We start from the raw sequence: 18306 nt of genomic DNA, 5'->3' as shown, positions 1-18306 counted from the left end.
TGGTGGGGTATATGGGCGGGGGTCATTATCGAGAGGGAGCTCACTGGGGAGCTCACCCCGGTTTCTATCACTGTCCTCAGACTCGGGTTCAGCAGCCGCGGCTATGGATCCTCTGCCCGGCTGCATCCGGGGAATCTTGAACCAGAGGATCATGGGTAGCTAAGTGTTAAAGAGAAAGCTACGTTGAATTTACTATATAATAAGACAAAGCATAAAGTATGCATTACTGTACATACTTAGTATTTTATGAAACAAAATGGGCTGGGTGGGGTAGTTCCCTTTTAAGCAAGCAATTGAAATTGCCTAGACATCCCTATTGACTAAAGTAGCTCGATCAACTAAATAATAATAATCAAGACTTTTCAGATGAAGATTTTTCTGATTAGCTCATCTTTATTACCTTTCAGCTTTCAAGTTGCCCGTATAGCGTATCCAGTTATTTTACCAGTTTCGTGGAGACCGACACTGGAAGGACATGTTCTTTATTCTGGCGGTAGTTGTTTTGTGCTTTGAAAATAAACGTACAAAGAGGGCATTGTGTCGATCAAATCACACATATCTTTTCAGCGCACTGTGGTTCTATTTTGCCAGAGAAAATTTTTTTTATCTGTCAAAGAACACTTTACCAGTTTGTAGTGGTTAGAAAAAAACTAAAAATTATTATTTTTTCGATATGAAGTGCTATTGCATTTCCATATGGTCGCTGCGTTATCAAATACTTGAAACTAAGCTTTTGTATTTCAAAAAATTAGCTTTGAAATTAAAATATTAAAAAAAAAAATAATAACCTTCAGTGCTTTATCAGACAACCGAGAGCCCTCTGGTTTCATTGAATGCATTTCTACATTTACAATGTGGAGAGCCATGAGAACCTGTAATCTGAGACAAAATGTATGCACTGGGATAATGGATAATGAAATCGGGGCCCTGAACAAAGGAGTGAAATTCTTGTATGGTTGTAGCTAACTGGTAGTGATGTGGAAAATTTATGTCGCTGCATTGAATATATTTAAAAAAAGACATTATAAAAAAAAAAGTTCCGGATCTAGAGTATGGAATATAAACATATCTGTCCATCCAGCACACTGGATTGTTTACTGACCCTGATCAGTTCTTAGAACTACCTCCACACAAAAAAAAGTATTTAAAAAAAATTTAATATTTACATAAGGTCAATACAGTACGCACATTACACAATATAGCAACCTTGATACACAAACTGCTCTACAAGACTCAACGTTATATAAAACTACATGTTAATTAAACACTAAATTGGGGCTTATTTCAGTAAAGGAGGAGTTGAACATTTAAGATTACCGAGCCAGGTACATATGATAAAAGGCCAACCCAGTTTTGGACCAGTACCTGTGGGAGCATAAAATTCAGTTCTGTATACAGTAATGTAGCTTAGCATTGACATATCCTTGGTTTTATTTCATTTTGCTCCAATAAACTTACTTTATCTGCAGATCTGGAAGCTGCCTCTGTGGGAAGCCATGTGCCATTTTGGACGACCTTCTTTATGGCAACGCTATTGAAGTCCTGCTTGTACAATGAAATCCGTTCCGCCATAGTGTTTCAATAGTCAGCATTTGGGTAATTAATACTTTTTTAGTCATTTTATTGATTACCAAAAACGTAATATGATAAGGAGTCAGGCAGCGTGTCTAGTGGATCAGGACAAAATAACAGAACTGGAAGACATGTAAATGTATATTATATTTGTGTTTTTTTTTTAATAAAAAGGGCCCCCCTGGACTGTAAGGATGGGGGGGGGAAATGACCTATGGCCTAAGCGGGCAGTTAAGGGCATCCCAGCTGTTAACTCATGGATGGGTGCAACACTGTTGCTACATAAGGTGTGTTTAAGTTGGGGGCCAGGGACTGACCCCTTTTATGTCTGGATCTCTTACACAGGATGCTTTCCCACCCGCCAGTCCTCAGTTTTTCAAGGTCATCGTTCTGTTTTTTTGTGCATATGTTTTCTTTTAGTCACTGCACCACTGGAGCTGGAACAGGCTTGGGGATGAGTGCCAATTGGGTGGCTTATGGCACCCTATGGGCTTGGACACTTGGCGTTTTGGGGTTGTATCCCCTGCTGGGCTATGCCTGGCAGCTGGCTCTAGTCCTAGCAGTCAAGATAGCAGTCAAAAATAAAAATAAAAAATTCTAATAAATCTGATATTATTAATAGAACATGTAATGGGAGTTTCCTTTTAACAATCATGTTTCTACATCTGGAGCAAACCCACACAAGGGAGTATGTCATGAAAAGCACATCCGGCTCACTTATACAAACCCAAAAGAAATATTTCACCAAAAAGTTGGTTCAGCATCTAAAAATTATGCAATTTATACACCCTATAATTTCAACTTGCCGGTTGCTAGCTACGACAACCTTTCCCCTCGCATTTAAACACATGGGTGCTCATTCTCGATTTCTGAATGCTCTCTTATAAGACAGGTAAGCTTAGTGTGTAGTATTTGATGTGTGTAGTATGCAGAAAATAATGTACACAATGCTAAAACTAGAACTCAAATACAATGACTTGAAAACAGAACTCACTATAATGTGTCTGCAATGCTTTATGCCATAAATGGTTCACAAAGTTACTTTTTTTAAACGCGTTGATCACCTGCTTGATTCAAGTTGGTAGTCAAAAAGAGAGCTCACTGATTGGTTTATTTTTTGCGTCTTTTTTTAATGTTATTACATTTTATAAGAAACAAAATAAATGAGGTGAATTAAGTGGATACGTTTTTGTCTGTGTGGAACAGCACCTTTAATGCGTGGTAGACCATCCCTATCCAACACATACAAGCAATTACCAAGGTAGGATACAGAGAATACGTAGGGAGAACACAAAATAATTTAGATAGAAGTTTAACTGAAGGTCATCCAAATACCTCTTGTGGCTTTAAAGTACGTAGTTATTGATTTCCTCCCACATTAATCTGCACAAGGAATTCTACATGTTCTCATTAATAATAGCTGACTTCCAAAATGGTCTCCATCCCGTGCATTAGGTTAAGGAGTACACAGGGCCAATCTATCTAGGATGAGAGCACTTTCTGTGGCCAAGCCATTTCAAATACAAGGAATCTTAATTAAGAGACTTATATTTAGGGTCATCATAATCAGTGCCACCGGCCCAAAACTCTGGAAGCTTTCGTGATGTTCTGGGGTAATACTGGAAATGGAACTGCAATGTCCTCTTGTGTTCTTAATACCTTATAATCCCATCTGGAAACTACAGTAAGTGACCCTGAGACTTTTGAAATATTAACCCCTTAACAATATATTGTGATGGTTCTATGTAGCGTATAGCCAAATGTGTTAAGGAAATGGATCTAATACCGGTCCTCATGGAATGCATTGAAGCAGGGATATCAACCATAACAAAAGCTCCAAGTCTTTTATATGATCACAGTAGTGCAGAACACAAAGCAACCAGCTGCATACTGTGCGACCCTGAGAATCTGCCCCTTTCACCCTGAGATCGGGGCAAAAACCCTGAGACTCAGCATCAAACCCTGATAGTTCCCGGGTATGCTGATAATAGACAAAATGACATTTTATAGGCAAGCACATCTACACACCCCTTGTGAAACATCAGGATATTTATTTTTCCTTCAACCCACACCTGAGTTACCTGTTTAACTATGCTAAGTTGTATGTCTTAAAAATACACAATAAAATACATTGAAAATATAAACCGATATATTTCGATAAAAGACACCAAACCATTGGGGGTCCATGTCTTTGTTAAGGACTTTCCTACAAGCAGAACGTGTCACTGCTCATGGGACCTGCCGGACATCACTGTACAAGTAAATGCCGTACCTAAGGTCACTGTTCTAATCCACGATACTGTAAATTAGGTATGACTTTCTGTGAATAGCTTTTATAAGAAACTAAAAGCAGTTAACATCCAGCCATCATACTGTAAGCTCACGCCGTGACATCACAAACAGGTGACACAACCTGGCCCACTCCTTTTCACACAGGCACTTGACTTTCTTACCTGTCCTCTCCACCCTCCTCTTTCCATCCCTCCCAGCACCCTCACTAAATAATTCATGGTTAATAAATACCAGCTAGGAGGAGGAGGAGGAGAAGGAGGAGGAAAAAGAACAAAAAAAGGAAACATTTTATGACTGCCTTTTCTTGTTTGAGTTTTATAGGAAAGAGCAGCCAGGATTAAGAGACCATTAAAGCGCAGGGAGATTCATCCTGTTGAAGCAAGCTTCCAGAAGGCAACTGAATAAAAAGTTCATTAAAGGCTTAATCTGCAGGGAGAGAAAGTGAGAAGCTGGAGAACTCTACAGGAGCTGTGTTTATTATATCCCAGTCTCTCCACCTCCCCTCTGCCCTGTCATGACCACTCCCTACCAGTAGCATAACCTTAGAGAGCTGGGGAAACTGGGAGGTGTTAGTGAGGGGGAGGTGGATTTATTTGACTATTTAAATGTGAAACCAGAGGAGGCTTTAGTAGCACAGCTGTGCTCTCAGCTTTCAGAGGGCTTTTTAGCTTCTGTCCCAGTTACTCCTCATGCTTCCACCAGACCCAGACCTTCATACTGCAAACACACTCCTGATTTACTCATCTTCAGAGTCTCTCCTGCAAGAGAGTCATTGACAGCAACAGCAGCAGTCAAGAGAAAGTAGTAGTAAGAGGAGGAGGGGGCTTCTTCCACCAACGCAGCTGGTCCAGTCTTCTTCTGTATTTGGGGGGCATCTTAGGTGACTCACTGGAACTAAACCTGTAGTATTAGAAAACCCAATACTCCTCGTTAACATTTATTGTTTTATCATCTGACTTGGAGAAGAGTGTGAATGTGAAGAGGACTTTAACGTCTAGGTGACGTTCTTCTGAGCCTGAGGTAAGACCACTACATGTTTCAAGGTGGGATCTGTGTTTAGAAGTGAACCTGGTTGTTAAGGGAGCCTTGGGATAGTAGGCTGGCACTGCTAAGCACTGGGCACACATCCTCTCCCTGGCAGTGCCAGCTCCTCTCTGGCTCTGGGTCAGAGACACCATGTGCGCTGGGTGACATCAGATACATTGTATGGAGAGTGAGTTCCAAGTGACAGGCAATACACGATCTCGTGGTGATCATGTGCACTGCTTATGGATCCTGTGTGTGTCTGAAGCTCACTAATCTATGTGTAACTTTGCCTAATTAATTTTAACCTTATAGGTAAGATCGCTTATAACCCACCAGCATTTTAGAGGTTAATGAATGAGCTTTAGCGAAACACTTCTTCCCGTGTGCCTGCTGACGGAGCATATATATACATACATTACAAGCTATAGGTCATGTGCCATTCACCATAAGACTGCTTAGCTCTGGTTGTAATAAAAGGCTGCATTATGTTGGAGCAGAAATCGTATAAAACACAAGCTTTTTTTCTTCAAAGATCACATGTGTGAAGAAGAAAAAAAGACTACAACTCAGAGTTCAGCCAGCACTCCTCAGAGGTCAAACTCATCCATAAAGTTACAAAAAACTTGGAAACCTTGTAGGAAAACAAGCTTGTAAATTATGGTGAAATATCTTTTGCGCCATCTCTATGTCCAACACATTGGATGTAGTCATTTACCTTTAGTAGACTCTCATCAGTGGTGGACCCCACTTCTCCAAGGAGGAGGAGGTAGGTTGGACAATCAGAAGAACTAATATAATATAGTCAGAGAAGGGTTTATACAGTTCATTACATACGGTGAGTTTCCAAATGCCGAAGGTATCCTTCCGTGGATTGAATTCTTTCCAGGTGAGAATCTTTCTCCCAGTGGACTGCAGTCGCAATGGCTAGTAGCTCTACTGGATCGCTATAGCTATAGGTCCCCCCTCATTTATTGTCCAGAATGATATAATGTGTGTAATTACAGCTCAAATAATGTAATATTCACAATATGTAGGTGAACTGTTTGTTAGGCAAAAGATGATGTTATAAAAAAATAATAGGTCAGGCAATCATAGGTGAAGACCCGCTGAAGAAATTGAGCAAAATTGACCAACTTCACCCTACTTGAAGGAGAACTCACCTTGGTTGTCCCTATAAAAGGCATATTTAGTAAGTAGGATTTAGGGATTTTTGTTTTTTTGGCGCTGTATCTTTTTTATTAATATACTCTTATTTTTTTTATTTTTTGACCATATGGTATCTATGAATTTGTTTAAATGGGTCCTATACAAAAGAGAAACAAATTATTGGCTACTTTTCACATTTATAAAATTGCTTCACTTTTTATTGCAGATTTTTCTTTTTTAACCAAAGCACTAAAAATTCCGTTCTTTATTTCAACGGGTCAGATTTGAAAGTGGGAACGTGCTTTACATTGGTATGATGTGCCATGCAATGTACTTACTTACCTCTGATTTTATCTCCGTCAATACAAAACTAGCTATTCAGTTTGTTTATTTCAAATACAAATATGCAAGACACTGCAATAAAATACCAAACCATTGACAGTCATAATACAAATACCAGTGGCAGGTGACTAGTCATACGTGGGAAAAAAGAATGGAAATTGGCTGTAAAACCAAAATAAAAATACCAGCCTGAATACTGTAGTTAACTATGGTTAACGTTGAAATGCATTTATATAGAAAGATAGGATTTCAAGGGTAATTTGGCTTCTTCTAGTCTGCCCGTCACCTCACATGGTCGTCGGCCTATTTTTTGAAAGCCTTATTGCCTGTGCCATGTCTAGCTAGGAGCCTAATTTTATTTTAGTTCATAAATGCCATCAAAGAGAACAGTGCAGGTTTTGCTCTTCTGTGGCTTCTCACCTCTTAGTCAATCTACCCCTTACAAAAAGGCCTTAAATAAGGTTATGCGTTGAAGCTAAATCCCACGATTTACCCTTTTAATGTTTTACAGCGTAAAGGACGTGTTATAGCTGGCATTTTATCCTATGATAATTCAGAGGTGGGCGCACTCCATTGTTTAGACTTTGAGGATTCTGAGACTATTGTGTAGGGCATTACTGTTAGAATGTGATCAAATAAAGCATTCTTTGTACTTCTATCACGAAATTACATCTGAAGTGCAATTAATGAATGCAGAAAATACAGTTCATTATGATTTGACTTCATCAGATTTTACCCTTTGAGTGCAACAGATTGCTAGAGGATTAACCATTCTCATTCTTGTGGATATTATTTTTAAAGTGGTGTTACTGTTCTTTTGTCGAGCAGTTGGTGTTAACCAATTCAGCGTAGGGACTAGATGAGAGTATTTCTGGTACTGCGATGGTTAAGGTGGACTTCTGTTTCAGGAAAGGTATATGAGGTTTGTGTGTATGTGTGTATATATATATATATATATATATATATATAAAATCATGTTTTTTTTTATCAGTGATATCATTTAATTTAGTAAATGTAAACAGTATACATTTGAAATTCATAGTTCCAAAGACTTGTATGGTTTGTGTCACCATGTTTCCTTCGACTCATATCATCAAGTCTCCTGGCGCCAACCTGCTTTAATGTTTTTTGTACATCCAATAGGGGGTGCCATACTCCTGGCTGTGTTTCCTCTATAGTATTCCAATCCAAGTTTTGAAGGTTAAATGTGGCCTGTCAAGGAAGTAGCCCTAGACCTGTCCTGATAAACTCCACAATATACATGCAGGCCCCTGTACAAAAAATGTAAATAGTAATGTTTTGAAAGTCTTAAGGGCTATTTTAAGGTTGTAATTTTCCGTAAGGCTCATTATGTTTTTTCCTTAACTGCTATTATCTTTTAATAGGAAGTGTCTCAGGGCAGGCCAGCAGGTGTTCATGTCCTCCTATGGATTTGGCGGTATGCAAAGGAGATGAGGAGTACCTATAGGTTACACTGAAAACCATATGGTACCAGTGTCACTAAGGAATACATGATCACTGCGCTGTCCTTCTGAATGACTTACAAACCTTGCCTTTTTTGGTTTGTTCACCAGAAGTGAAGCAGAAGATTGGTTTGAAGGCTACATGCTAGTAGATAAAGGGTTCTCCACACAATTTATTGCCAAAACGAAACCATATTGAGTGCCATTAAACCACTGCTGTGTGAAATGGTTTGCTGATACATTGGAGATTCATAAATAGTGTATCTTATACTGTGACACACCTTTCAGAATTAGGACATAGCCATATTGGTCCAAGAAACATTTCTAAAGATTTAGATTCCTTAGGGACAGGCAATACCCATTTTTAGCTTGGCATGCAGGAGATGTGTTCGTCCAAACATGAATTTACAACAAGGAGAGAAAGGATCATTTAAAGTGGACACTCTGCTTTCATATACATTAAAGTATGTATGGCAGTTAGTGTCCTTTCAAGGCTTGTTAGTAAGGATATAGGTGTTACTATATAGCTTTGGCATTTCAATCAGTGCTGTACTCAGCGCTTTACAGAAACACTCCCTGGCAACTAGACCATAAGTGAAGGCCTGAAGTTCCTGGAGAACCTAATCTCATAGTGTTTTGTTCGTCACAAACGTCATCGGATATTGTATATATTTTATAGCAAGTTGGTAGCAAGTCTATTCTCAATGTTTTTCACTTACAGTATTCCGTACGCTACTCATGTCTTGTGAATTGTGACATTGTGTATTGATCTTGATCATATAGATGATGTGTGTGATATCAAGAATTTTTGCATAACAGAATGCTACCAAAATAATCTAATGCCCTATTGCACACATCTAAAAAACCTATAAGTGTGCAGTCTTACAATTTGTAGAGCTGCGTTTCCAAATAATTCTAATTGATTATGCTGTATTTGGTTGTTGTAACATTATTAATGGTGACAGATGTCTCTTTGTGTTGTCCAATTGTCCAGACACAGCAGAAAATATGAGGGGCTAGCTTGTTAAAAATGCGTTTTTTTGCCATATAAGCACTTTTTCTGTTGACATTATGATGACACATTTCTGTTAGATGTAACACATGTTGGCAGTGGTTTTAATAATGGATAGAATGTACCACACATAGCATTGTAGGGTATTATATTGCAGCACTATATGCAGAGCCAATCTTCAAGGTCCGCCATGGGGTTAAAGGGAACCATCATGTGGTCCATAACTCTGTTGTAGGTACAGGGATAACAGTTTAGTTAAGAGGGTAACTATATCTAGAATGTTAACATTTTCATGAATATTTTACTTTTAATCATAAATTATTATATTAAATATTTTGGAATTTTGTAGTTAATTTTCCAGGTTCCTAGGTAATCTGAAACGTGCACTGCAGGAGCGTAGGTGACATGGAGGGCTTTGTGTGTCAGATTATTCATGTGATCCTATTAGAAATCTGTGTGAAGCCAGTGGAGGGCTTCACAAAGTGGAACAGCAGATGACCAGCGGGTTGTGAGAAGGGATCGGCAGTAACAGGTTTTGTGATGGACGCCTGACTTGAGGCATCAAGTCATCAATCTTTTGGATTCTGTATCCATGTACAGGCACTTTGTCCACCCCTGACTGGGACATTATTAATGGTGGCAATTTCAAAAGTGTGGAGGGAAAGGAAATTCCTGAAACATTTGGCATCTTACATACTTTTAAATACACACTTAAACTTGAGTGCACATTTCTCATTCATCTGCTGTCAGCTGAGATTTTCTACAATCATACTCTTAGAGTAAAAGACAGTTGTTATGTCATTTTAGAACAGAGGTGGACAACTGTTGTCTTTAACAATTGGAGACCGGTCTTGCACCCCCCAAAAAAATTATCACGTTTTCTTTGGTAAATATGCCGTGTTTCCTTGATGAAATATTGCTGCTGCATAGATAGGTTATAAAGGTTGTAGATCAAATTTGGCCAATTTCTCTCGAGATTATCTAATTCTGTAAATTAATCAGGTGATGAAACAGTTTCTCTGTGATGGGGGATCAAGCTATTTTTCTGAGCGGTTAACAAATATATAAAATAAGTCTACTAATACAGATGTTTTCTAAAAGTAAGATTATTTTAATATATTTATGTTCCTTTAAGGTCCATAATGGGAAAAACAGGGCAAAAAAAAAGGAACATTTGTTTCATTATGTATTATGGTGATTTTGCTGAAGTCTAAGGAACAATTGTAGTCTGCTGACATCATGTCATCTGGGACAGAGTCATCTTTGTTCAATAATTATCACTGTTTGGGGATTATTTGGGTTTAATCCTCCAGGTGAAACCAGCACCTGCTCTGTAACGCACACTGCAGTCTCACTTTATTGTTTCAACATATTTATTAAAACTTTTTTAATCTGAAGTGCTCTGTTTTGAGGATAAATATTATTTGTTAGCTTTTTTTCATATGAGGAACACTTATAATTTATGTTCTTTGAAGAGCAAAAAGATTAAAAATCCGGTAATCAATATTAATAAGCACCTGTCTCTTAAAATAGATGTTTACAGTTGACCTGATAGTTATGTAGGAATAGAACAGTCAGCTGCATGTTTTATTATCTAGCTGCTGAAGTAGCTATTCCTTGAACAATTTGGGCCTACTTGGTGTGTCCCAATTTACTTTAAGCCTTCAGTGATGTCCATATCTGGGAACTTCTGGGCTCCGGCTACCCGGAGCCTTCCCTTGCGGGACGCGGCCAGGACTACCCACTGACGTCGAGGGCATTCCTGATGATGTTGTAGAAGTTCCTGTTGACGTTGGGGGTGTTCCCGCAGCGGAAACACCCCCATTTAAAGGGAAAATGGGCGGGGAGTGGGCCGTGTCAAGACCCTGCTCCCGCGACCCTGAGGATTCGGATCTTGACGCGGAGAACCAGTGCTTCACCCGACAATCTCCGGGTCGAACCCGGTTTGACCCAGTCTCTGGTTGAGGAACCATCGATGGGAGCACTTTCCACACATTCACATGAGGGTCTCATTAGACCCAGAATGTTTACTATAAATATGGCATATTATGGCTGAAGGGTCTCTTTAAGCATGTTTAAAAAGAAATACTGTGCTGCTTTTTAGAGACTTTTATATATATTTTCTAAAAGACTGTCCTCATTATCAAAATTAGTTTATCATTTGTGTCAGAGTCAAGCATGTTACCTGCTCTGTATGACACTAAACCAGAGGACTAAAGAACCATCCAACAATGCAGGTTTTTATGTCCACAGATAAACTAAACCTGTGCCAAAAAGAGAGCCACTTCTGCAGAAAAGAGAGCTACTTGTTTGGAAAAGCTTGCGCTGCAGCCAACTCTGAGACGGTCTGCTTCTCCAAACAGTGCCAAGCTCTATGATTCCTACTGTAGAATGAGTTATAGATAGCTCTGAGGATTAATGTTCTTTGGTACTTATCACCCTGTCCTCACTTTACAAAGATTAAGCATACATCAAGTAAATTTGGAACTGGCATTGATCATGATTTATTGCAACAATTTTGTTCCTAGAGGACACCTGAGGAATGACTATATATATATATATATATATATATATATATATATATATCTATCCTCAGAGCTGAAGTGATCATGTACGTATAAAACACATAATGTAATCCTTAAACTAAACACATTAAGCAACATAAGACTTCATTGTACTCTCCAGAATTCAGTTTTTTTTTAAATACATGCTTGATTACAGAAACCGTACAGTAGTAATCGTGTAAGTAATGTGCTCAGTGGCAAACATGGCGGGTTGTACGTGCAGTGGGTACTTTCTGACAGGATTCGGTGAGCATTCTCTTCACTAGCTGTCTGCAGTGTTCTGGTGCACAGCACACCCCCTGTCATGCGTATTAGCATCAGCTTTTATAATGTTTCATTTTATCTGGTTAGCTCCATCCAGATAAAACAGTTAGTGGGCTTCTGTGCTGCCATAATAAAACTGAGATGCAAGTCTGTGTTTCTGGATTGTACTAATAACCCTGTGATGTAATCAGTAGTACTGAATGAATGATGTCTCAAGATATTAACTTGGACCTGCTCATGAAGTCAAAGACTGAAACAAGGGTGTAACTGTTGGTAATCCAGCCGATTAAAAAAAAAAAACAACATTATGGGTGTTATGATGTATTCAAGTCCCTGAACGTGTTGTATACCTCAAAATGATATTCTGCTAGAAACAGTCTGTTTTGTGGATAAACCCCCATAGTTGGCTGTTGTTCTCACCCTAGCAGTTCTTCAAACTCTTTTCTCATGATTCAATTTATCATGTAAAATCACAATCCTTGTCATATTTTTAACGTGGGTAGGTAAGTTTTGAGCCATGAGGAAACCTTACTATAATTCAATATAGTGGTCACTAATGCACATTTGGAAGACGGTAATTAGGGGAATGATCATAAGTTATGTTCCATTAATTCCTTGGAAAAGCAATTACAGTGTCTTATTATTGTAAGAATTCTATACCGTGTACTTAATCTCCACTACAGCAAATACAAATATAACCAACAAGGAGGAGCTCACAGGTTTGTGAATGAAAGTTTCACAGCCATTCTTACAGCACCAGAACGCATTCTCGCAATTCCCTTAATCAGTTATTGGCAGCTCCCGCACACCGTTAACCTGATACTGCCATGTGATATCATATCCTGACATTCATCACATGGAAGGTAGGGAGAGAGAGCTGTGGTGCCACCCAGTGATAGGCATCCCACAACCCAGTAATGGAATGTAATCCCAAGCTTGAAGAACCAGAACCTAGACTTCCTAGAATGTAGAGGTAGAGCACTGCTACAATTATTACATAGGAGCCAGTGGGAAAACCAATAATCATATTTTCATAGCTGTAGGAGCAAAGTTGCTACTGGACCCCAATCATGTGGTGGCCAGCCATATTTTATCCTTGTTGGGTACTTTTGGCATAAGTCTTTCTTGCTCTCCTTGTAGCTAGAAGGTGTTGGGTTATGGTACACGTGATTAAGGGGGTCCTATTTTGTTTAGTGCCTAAAACACCCTGTTGAATAGTTAAATCACTGCGGATCGACATTGTGCAGTACTTGCCAATTGAGTTATTCTGCAGTAGAAAAACATACCTATTGCACATGCAGTCAGCTGTAGAATGTTTGGCTACTTTCTTCATTCTCCAGCAGAGTTTATACTTTTTGTTTTTTCTTTTGGCATATGGAGTGAATATTTCAAAATATTATCTAATGTGACATGCTTGAGTCAAGTGTTTTTTTTTCCCCCTCTAAGTTAAATGAAGCTTGATAAACTGTGCTTTCAACTAAAATCAAAGCCATCATATCGCTGCCAGAATGGTAATTTCCAGTCTGCAATAAAAGGTATGAAATAGCAGCCTGTGAAACGGCTGTTACTACATGACTTTTCCCTTTCAAGCAAATAGCTTGTGATAAGCTTGTGTACAAACTTTATCTTTCTTAATGGAAGTCTTGCAAGAAATCGCTGTCAGTTCTTGCAGATATATAGTCGTTTCTTCAGCCTTTTACTATTACGTAAGCAAATGGAATTAAGAGCTTCCAAATTTTTCTGCGAGGTTGGACCCATGACAAGCAACGTTTTTTGGCCTTGGCAGACTAGGCTGGAAAACCAAGGGCAGATCACCCTCAGGCTCTGGTGTGTTGCTGTTCGCTGAAAGGTACAGTGTGCCGTTAAGTCACTGAGCACCGGGATATGATGTCATATCCTGGCTGCTCCCCTTTGAGGATGGCGGCCATGGAGGGGCGGCTAGAGGCGCTGCCCTTTGTCAAAACTAGGACAGTACTCAGATCTCTAGATTGTAAGCTTGTTTGAGCACGGCCCTTACCTGTTGTTTCTGTAAGTCAAATTGTTATATTATATGCTACTTGTTATGTCCTGTATAGCGCTGCAGAATATGATGGTGCTATATAAAACATGAATTAGTAACAATAGTAATAATAAATATGCCTCTGCCCATAAAGCGGTTACGTGGCCCCCATACTAACAATGTAAGCTGTTCTGATCGAGACCTCAGGGTCCAGAGACAACCTGGACCAACCCCGTTGTGTATTCAAGAGCTATGCCTGAAACAGCAGACATATGCAAACAAGCCCATGTACCCATAGGTAAGGAATCAAATCTAAATCACTAGTTTAGTCAGTTTAAATGTTGAACCATGGGAGGTGCCATAGCATCTTACCATACCTGATACTGTTGTCTAACCCTACCCAGCACCTGTTCACATGTAGCCAGTCCATTTTGATTTGATTTGATTGCAGAATTCCACGTCTACTGCAGCCATTAATTAATTCTTGTGTAAACTGGTATTGTATACAAGAAACAAAAACTGTCTGCGCTTCTTACCCTAATAAAGTTGGCAACAAATATATAAACATAATATAAATGAGAGGTTTTGGTTATACGAATTGGCCAAAGCATAATTAAGCTCACCCGCCACGTCAAGGCACACTCTCAATAGGGTGAGATCCTACTCTCACCTCCTACATTGTGGGCACACAAAGCAGTTTATACTGCTACCAAAACCTTATTAATGTGTTGGGGGAGGTGCAATTAAACCTCCTCCCTATTAACCCCTGGACAGCAAGCTGCAACCAGACTGATGAGGAGCCAACCACCTCAAATATGTGCAAACAGGGAAAAGAAAAGATGTCGGTGCGCTAAGCTAGTCACAGGCTCAAATAATACAAATGTGTAATACAAGGCCTACCAAACAGGTGTAAGCATGCTTTCTTGCAGCATGCTTACACCTGTTTGGTAGGCCTCGTATTACACATTTAAACTGGTATTGTGTCAGCTTAAATGGGAACTCCCAACATCCTGTACGATATATATTTTTTTAAGAAAGCATTTCATATGTAAATAATACATACCTAAAGCTTTACCTGAACCCTCATAATTATGGCATTTTACTATACTGAAACATTTCCCTTGAGTACGTGCCTACATCTGATCCACTTGTGCTTGCGAAGCTTGTCCTCGTGACCTGGAAGCTTCCTGGAGATCTTAACTCTGCAGTGAGTACGTCACACACAAGGTAGCGTTGCGACTTAATTGTGTAGACGCGCTTCTCTAAACGGTGTCTCAAGCTGGGCATTGCCAATAAAAGGCCCAGAATGCGGCTTTATTTTTGGAAATATGCAACTTCATGTCAGTGCGAGATAATCCCACCTCTTCATGTCTGGCTTGGAAAGGAAATGGTGGAGGAGTTGTGAACTACAATGTTCTCTTCATCCTTATGTATATCATAATACAGAATGGGCCTGGAAGGCCACCTTTTTGTCTACACGGGGACTAAGTGTGTTAGTATTTTTCCAGAACTTGTTCTGACATTGAACAGTTGAAAGTACAATGTGTATCACAGGAGACATGTCAGGCAGTTTGGTCTGTTGAACCTTTGAATTGCCCTGCTTCAATGAATCAATTGAGCTTTATCTACTGAAGATATTGCTCCTTCCCGTGCATAATCTTCTAGCAAACCTGTTCAAAGAGCAGTCGGTGTGGCTTTTAAAAAAAAACATTGACACAAGCAAATGAGATACCATTCAGATTTTTGTCTTAAGGAAAAAGGGAATAATGTAATTACATTGTTTTCTTATTATTCTTATTATTCTTATTACAAAGTCCTCATAGGTGGGCATGGATCAATAGAATAGTACAATTTTTAATTGGTGTACTATCAAAAATACAGGGACAGTTCCTGTGTTGGGGAATTGGTTTGGATTTGCTGCACTCACAAGGCGCTCATATTTATGAGGGAAAGCAAATCCAATTAACCAGAGGTGTGTGTGTGTGTGTGTGTGTGTGTGTATATGTAAATATATATATATATATATATATATATATATATATATATATATATATATATATATATAGGCATGGTTTCCCCACTCTACTCCTGACTCAACATAGCCCTGCATAGCATTATTGGGCCGGTTGGGGAGATTAGTGATCTCCCTTTTAACTGGCCCATTGATTAGTGGGGTTACAATAAGGGAATCAGGTTCCCTGTTATACGTCTGGACCTGCTGTCTACCACTGGGTAGAGTTGCAATAGCAGGCATTTTTTCCCTGGAGACATCTAGTGCTTTAATGTGGATTAGTGTTTGTTTAATAAAGTGAATAACCTGACTGGTTGTTACTTTTAGCTTCTATATTCTATATAACATTGGATGGCTATTTTTGATCCATGCTAGGATGCACCCCAAACCACACCACGACAATTGTGAAGCTGTGTGGAAAGTGTTATTTCAGGTTTAATACAGGTTTAATGGATGTTTAGTCTTGAAAAACACCTAGTAATTTATTACTGCTAATGAACTTTGTGGAAACGACTTTGACCTTGACCTTGACAACTAAGATTAGACCTATACTTAAAACCAATACTTATCAGTGGGTTCTAACGTGTAGATATTGGTATCTCTTATTCAGAGATCATTAATTATGGTCTTAAGAGCATAAAATGTGATGATGGCCTTGTAGCTTCCCATTGCCATCACGATGTGTTGCATGACTGTGGTGTGTGAATTGTTGGTCTGTATGGAAGTAATATTGACCTTGAATACCCTAGGCAGTCAATGAGTGCGTCATGTGTACATTGGGAACTATAGTTCATAAAGACATGGGTGATTACTAGTCATGGGGACATGTAGAGTAGCCTAGCTATATAACATGACCCTGTGATAATAGGATATGTATTACGTGTCTTCAGTTTACTCTTTACACATTATACACATAATAGCAATGTCCAGTAATCCTTGGCATGATTCCATAAATATCCTTTTTGATAAAAGCTGCTTGAGATGAAATGTCAATCTGATCTTTTACGTAATAGAGAAATAGCTTCCTGCCAAAAAATTGGGTGAACTTACAATGGTCGCAAAATAGCCACTTAGAACAGAATGAATTGAATTGTTAAATTATTATTAAAGATAATATTGTGAGCTCTACAAGGTTATGCATTACAGGGCGTAGTGTTGGGTAACTGATTTTTGATCATCCAGCACTGTCTTGTTTTACGTAGGCTCTTGGTTTGTTTGTACTTTAGTTTAGCTCACAGTTAAGGTGTAAGGGGTATATTCTATTATCCAAATGTAATTTGATTTTGAGACAATCTGCTTGTGGTTGTCAAGTGTAGGTCACTATTAAGCCCTTGCGTGTCAGATGCGTAGATGACATGGTAAGCTGCCTACTCAACTATGGAGTCAAATGATATACCAAAGTATTCTATCTAGAGATGATTGTATTTTGTGGATCAAGGGTAGAATTATATGGCAATTTACAGACATCCATGTGGGACTATGACATTTAACCAGGTCTATTCTCAGGCTGATGTGAGCCACTTGGACAAATCTTAACGTAATTCCCTACTAACATGTTTGTTCTTCAAGCTTTTGCGTTTTGTCTCCTAAACATTGTTACATTACATTGTTACATTCCAACATTTTACGGAGTACATCTTTCAGTAAATACATTCAAGGGGTATGATAAAACGAGCCCTGACAGAATAAGATAAACCAATTTATTATGTCAAAAGGGGCCTGTCGCTAGTTCACTAGTTACTGTAGTTCATTCGCCTATGCTAAGAAATGGAGGTATCACAGTAGGGTAAAGGCAACTATTTTTTTAATGCTGTGAATACACACTCCTACACAGTCCACTTCAAAGAGTCCCATCAACCTTATCATTAGTATTGTTGCATTTATTTGCTCTGTTACACTGTAATAATTTAAGTTAAAAGGTTTCTGGAAGATTGTGCTAAACATCTCCCATGCCTCTTATAAGTCTAGAACTTTCTCATATCACTTTGAGTAACTAATCAATAGATCTCCCTATATTTTGTTGGACTCCACTCTTTTAAAGTTAGCTGTAATGACTTAATGGCACCTACGTATAGTGAGTTTGAAAGCAAATGTCATATATTATTTTATATTATTATTCTATTTAACACATGATACTGGAAATTGTTATATTAAAGTTTAATTTACGGCTATTTAATTCGTGGATACAAATGTGTTCTTTAATATACACATCGCTCTGCTTCCTTCCTGGTCTATTATTGGAAATACGCACAGTTCCTGAATTAAGTTTATAAAATCTGCGCTGGCTCTGATTACATTTCGAGAGTTAAAGTGAATTAAAAACTGCAGACGCCAAAGAGGAGTATTAACAAAAAGTGGATATCGGGAAAGCTTTCTGCACACAGTTCATTGACATCACAAGTGTCAATTTTCCAAATGGTTTTATATCTTGTCCCTCAGGGCCAATTCACCAGGTGACGGCTTGTTTCAAGTAAACAAAATATCAAAACATTGTGCGTATCTGTTTTTTTTTCTGTATCGCCAGCCAGTTTGTGTAAGCGTAATCACGGGATGTTGTTTATCAGTGGCACCTACTTTGTAGAAAATTGCAAAAAAAAAATGTTTATACTTTAGCA

The 18306-nt window shown here is 38.7% G+C and overlaps 1 protein-coding gene across 1 annotated transcript in view; it reads left to right on the top strand.

Moving 5' to 3' along the window:
* Positions 1–4593: 4593 nt before the first annotated feature.
* The window catches only part of SLC4A4 (solute carrier family 4 member 4), a 98989-nt gene continuing 85276 nt past the window's right edge, over positions 4594–18306 (top strand). The window contains exon 1 of the mRNA XM_053461644.1: positions 4594–4884. The gene's annotated coding sequence lies outside the window, so the exon portion shown is untranslated. The remainder of the gene's footprint in view (positions 4885–18306) is intronic.

This window comes from Spea bombifrons, chromosome 1 (genome assembly GCF_027358695.1).
Source record: "Spea bombifrons isolate aSpeBom1 chromosome 1, aSpeBom1.2.pri, whole genome shotgun sequence".
NCBI lineage: Eukaryota > Metazoa > Chordata > Amphibia > Anura > Pelobatidae > Spea > Spea bombifrons.
Note: the sequence above shows the minus strand (reverse complement) of the source record. Positions and strands in the feature narration are given on the sequence as shown.